The sequence below is a fragment of the Ischnura elegans genome, chromosome 1 (genome assembly GCF_921293095.1).
Source record: "Ischnura elegans chromosome 1, ioIscEleg1.1, whole genome shotgun sequence".
Taxonomy (NCBI): Eukaryota; Metazoa; Arthropoda; class Insecta; order Odonata; family Coenagrionidae; genus Ischnura; species Ischnura elegans.
Genome location: NC_060246.1, coordinates 168,099,079 through 168,104,753, shown reverse-complemented (window position 1 = coordinate 168,104,753; position 5,675 = coordinate 168,099,079).

The window sequence follows — 5,675 nt, the reverse complement described above, 5'->3', positions numbered from 1 at the left end:
TAGCAAAACCTATTACTATCCATGCGGACAACCAGGGAGCTATTGCGATTGCTGAGAATTGCATTGTATCCGAGAGGTCCAAACACATAGGCATCAAAAATAATTTTATAATTCTGGTGCATGTTAATCCTAAGTCAAACCGTGCTGACATTTTTACGAAAGTTTTGAATTCCAAGTTGAACAAATATTGGTGTCAAAGTCTTGGGCTTAAGTGAAATATGACACATTATTAATTTGATTTTTTTAAATGTGACCAACAAGGGGAGGTGTTAAATACACGGATTGATTTGTATGCTTGTTGGTCACATTATCAATGGTTCGCATTCATGCGATTTGTGTTCTTCTTTTGTTTGTTGTGATGTTGATGTTGATGTTGTTTATTCGATGTTTGTATTGTTATCTGTGATTGTATTTGTGGAGTCTGAGGAAGTGTATGAATAAAAGAGGACCAGAATAAGTTTCAACAGATTTCACAGGCGCAAAGCGGGTGATTACAACTTTAAATGGGCATTTATAGATAACATTAATGGATTTAAAGACAAGCCACGGTCCATACCATAGTTATTAGCAATTAGAGTGGCAAAGCCGAAGAGGTTGCAGTATAGTCGTGTTGACAGTAGTTGTTTTACGTAAAAGGTATTTCACAAGCATCAAGGCGAGACATTATTACGTAACTAATTTGTTTTTCTTTAATTATAAATGGGTTTCAAGGCACGACCCGTTCAGAAGTTAATAGCAATTAGAACGGTGAAGCCGAAGAGGTTTCATCACGGTATTGGTGACAGTAGTTTTTTGTAGTTATGTTAGGTAAACTATTTACTCATAAGCATCAAAGTAGGTTATTGAAGCATTCCTACTATATTTCTATACAATGAGAAATGGCTATCATGAGCTTATAGCCCTTTAAACGTCAATAGTAATTAATAATAAATGCGAGACGATGAGCAGACGAAACCCGGCGACCATATTACTTTTAGCGAGTAGCATGCCATGGACCTCACTAGACTTTGCAGCGGGTGATCGTAGCGGTGCTCGGTCGCTATAGCAACTACGTCACCATCTGATGACGTATCTAGCAGTAGTGAGGTTTCTGGGTCCTAAGTGGCCAACGCCAGGCTGTCTGCGAATATGGCCGAATAGCATTTCGCTCAGCGTAGAGATTATTTTAATAGAGAACCAACATGTGGGATTGTTATCTGGGACGGGGGGAGGGGAGAGGGGTCATATCGGGAGTGGAAGAGATAGCGGGCATTCACTTGGGTAGGACTGTAGGGGGGAGAGGGTTGGGGAGGGGGAGGGAGAGGAGACCGGTTGTTCGAGTTCGTGGTAGCGTTTGGCTTTCTATCCTCGTCAGACAAAATGTAATTACTCATAAAAGCACCAACTTGCACACTGCACAGTTGATGAAAGAATCAGACTTTATGGAAAAGAGTAAATTTACGAAAGGTTAAAATACTAGGAAAAGTCTTCTCAGGGTTTTCACCACGTATATCGATTGGCAGGCATTGATAAAGTGATATGGGGTTTGCAGCCGGATAGAGGTGGTCTGCTTTGTAGCCATAGAAACGTTGCACAGTGGGCAGAAATCAAAGAAAGCTGACCAGAGCCTCAAAAACGACTTTTAGAGCTAAAACGTTGAAACTTCGTATTAATGTTTTCCAATAAGTTGCGCATGAAGTACCCGATTTATTCTTTCCTGTGCCCTAACGTCAAAAACATGAGTCCTAATGTCAAAAACATGAGTCCTAATGTGAAAAACATGAGTCCTAATGTCAAAAACAGAGTTCAAAGTTGAACAAATGTACGATAAACGACCACCATCGATTTTTTCTGAAAGTGGTCAACTTCATTCTCGTGCAGTGGTTTTATGATTTCATACTTTGTTGACAAAATTGTTATACAATGTTCATAAACACTTCTTTGCCTACCATTTTAAGATTTTTAAGAGAGTTTTAAAGTTTTATTAACCATATTATAGTTATTACCCATAGATATGTAACAAAATGGCGGAGCCTGTTTTTTGCCATTTTTTAAATTAAAGTAAAGAAAAAGTAGATACTTCGGGCGAGTTCCGCCAAGGGGCTTAATCCATCTCATCGTATGAAGCTCATTGCATACATTATGAAAGAAAATCTCGAGGGTAGTCGTTTTTCGCTAAATTTGTTCAAATTTGACCCCATATTTATTTTAACATTTTAACATAGGGAAGATTATATCAGGTAGTTTATGTACAGTTTATTGGAAAATATTAATACGAAGTTCCACCGTCTCGGCTAAAAAAAAAAGTTTTTGAGATTTTCACCAGCTTTCTTTGATTTCCATTGATCGTCGGGTTGATCCAGGTGCGACCTTCGTGTTTTTACTCATATATTCGATAAAGAAGCGGGCACACCCGAACTCAATGGCTGGTCATTGCTTGGCTGCCTTTATTCCTCGGTTTATGTCAGATAAATTGCTGGTTTCTACGTTAGCTGATCCCTTGTGTATCCTTTGTCGTGGTTAAATGTATTTACTGACGACTTGATCTCGTTCAAACGTTATTTGCGAGAGGTATTCACCCGAATTATACGCCAGGAAAGCGTAAAATCTTAAGACACTAAAATCCTATTTGATATGAGGCAAAGATTAGCAAGAAATTTGCCTGAGTGAATTTTTGTGGGAAGTTGAAACAGGCAATTAAGAAGAAAGTAAGAAGTAAAATTCTCTCTCCACCCCCAGCCTCTTTCCTCTCCAAACTAAAATTCCTCCCGATATCTCCTTCCACCACCTGTACCTCCACCAACATCATATACCTCCTTCAATGCAACTTCTGCCCCGCTTTTTATATAGGCCTATGCACTACCCCTCTCAATCTCAGAATTAACAATCATCGCGCCTCCTGTTGTCCATCTTCCCCCCACTCCTCTCTACCAGTTCCCACACATTGTCTTTCACATGATTCCATTTTCAATCAATGCTACAAAGTATCCATTATTGCCTCCCTCCCTCCCACCGACTCCGCCCTCAACCTCCACACCCTCGAATTGGCGTGCATTTGGCACTTTCAAGCCAATAGTTTCCCGGGTCTCAACGTTGCATCCTAACCCCTATTCCTAACTCCCCCTCCCCATACACCTCTCCCCTTACCCCTCTTTTCCCTTTTCCAACCCTCTCCTTTCCTCACCATTCATTCTTCAGCTGACGAAGAAGCCGGAAGTGCTTCGATAGCTTCACAAGTTTATTTATTCAATGTGAGTGTTTCTTTTTTGTGTCTCTGTGTGTATTGACATTAACTTAAACTATTTATATTACGTGCCACGTGCATTTCGGATTTTCCAATACATTGTATATATATATATATATATATAAATAGTTTAAGTTAATGTCAATACACACAGAGACACAAAAAAGAAACACTCACATTGAATAAATAAACTTGTGAAGCTATCGAAGCACTTCCGGCTTCTTCGGATTTTCCAATACATTGTGTATATATATATATATATATATATATATATATAAAACAAGTTTATATCTTTCCAATGGAGTTTATCAAAATTTTACACTCCGACAACGTTAAATATGAAGTGGGAGATTTTTCGAAAAAAAAAAAAAAACGTTTCAAAATTTGCCCTTATAGTACCAGGTAACAAGAATATGAACTTATGATGCATGGAATATTTTAAAATTTGTTATTTTAATGTCAGAAAGTTCAAATGAATGCTTTTCTAAACATGCTAGGCCAGGTGAATTGATGAGGTGTGTGACAAAGCAGTAGCATTTCGAGGACCATGTAATTAATGCAAGGGAGCGATGAGCAGATACTTCGCCGAATCAAGTGAATCAGGGCCGTGCGTCTCCGTGACCCACTTCATTAATCGTTGGCCACCCCTGTGACAAAGCGTGCGACGTTTTTATCGCGCGCCGCCACACTCGCGTGTTATTTTATTTTGGCTAGACCAGCATCCCGCGAGCATCACTTGAGAACGTCATCCAATTCAGAAAGAGAAAAAAGGATTATTAAAAACAGTGAAAATTGACTTACTCGGCCTAAATCAATATTAGTCTCAATCTCTTTAAATGGCGTCATTCGAATAAGAGTAATAAATAGCTGAGAAAAAAATCGATGTTGTTTGGACTCATGGAAGGTATTCCGTTTACTGAGAAACATTAAAAACTCTGGTTTCCTCCTTCATTCTTACTTCCTCTAAAATCAAATATAACAATTAATGGTTGGCTAGAGCTGTGATTGAAGACGTAAGTCATCAATGGGACTGGTTCATAACAAGTCAAGCAGCGCTAAGTTTAGTTCGCGTGGACGGGGCGCTTGAGGGCTGATTTTGTTCGCCTCTCTCGGGAATGAAGAAGAAGAGGACGCATTGGAGCAGAGAATGCACCGCTGCACGTGCATTCGCCGATCGCCGATTGCAAAACAGACAGAGGATGACAAGAAAGAGCCTCTTTCGCTTTTTTTTTTTAGCTCTGCTTTCTCAGAAAAATGCTTTCTCGAAAATTCACTATAATTCGTCGTGTGCCAAAATAAGTAAAAATGGAAACTTCTGAGTAAATATAAAAAAATAAGTTTTTTTCTATGAAAGATAAATGGATATAAAATTGCGCAATGAATACAAACGTGTTTTATTCTATGAATAGAGACGGTGGCAGCTCAACTAATCCGCACCTCAATTAACTCCAAGAATCGTTTCTCACCTCAAAGAAGGCAAAATATCGAAACGCATTCTAGAGATAATTCATAAAAACAAAAATTGATTAGCAGGGACTATAGTTGGTAATTACAGTTTTTAAGCATTAATTAATTAATCAGACACAAACTAAGACGGCATTCATGGCTAAAAAGCACTCCTGTGCTCCATGAGTGCTGGAATGGCTGTGACACAGAAAGAGCACGTGAAAAAGCTCGTTCGGTCAGTAGCACTCGACGAACTTGGAAAACGTGAGAAACTGCAGGCCAGAAAGATTCGTTTGAAGTGTTGAAGATGTGATGGCGTGAAGGTGAAATGGGCGGAAGGATAGCGCGAGAAGAGAGGAAAGAAATTCCACATCTACATCTACATAGTACCCCGCAAGCCGCCTAAAAGGCGTATGGCAGGGGGGTTAGGACACCAGCCGTTTACAGCTATAAAAAAAATGAAGGGCTCTAACGAGGATGGTACTAGCGTTTATTAAAGTCCTTTATGATTCGGGGGAAAAACGGATTCGCATATCTATCCGTTCGGCAAAACATCTCTCTTAATTTATCGCTTCTATCGGACCTGGAAATATAGTGTGGCTCTAATATTATGTTCTCTGTGTCGCTCTTAAAGATATCCATTCTCAATAGTTCAAGCAATCTAAGCCTAGCGCGCAGCCTCCGAGTCTCCAACGGCTCCCAGCCTAATTCGCTTAACATCTGGGTAACACTGTCTGTATGCCCGTAGCAGTTTTTGACGAAACGCGCAGCCTTCCTTTGTATTTTGTTCAGTTCGCGGATTAAGTCTTTCTGCACTGGATCCCATACACTCGCTGCATATTCAAGGTGCGGTCGGACGAGAGCGAAATAGCACCTTTCTTTTACTTTCTCATCCGAAAATCTTCCCACAATACGCTTGACGAATCCTAATTTCTTCAGGGCTATGCCGCAAATATTCTTTATACGTGTTCCCCACGTGAGGTTCGAGGTTATCGTAACTCCCAGG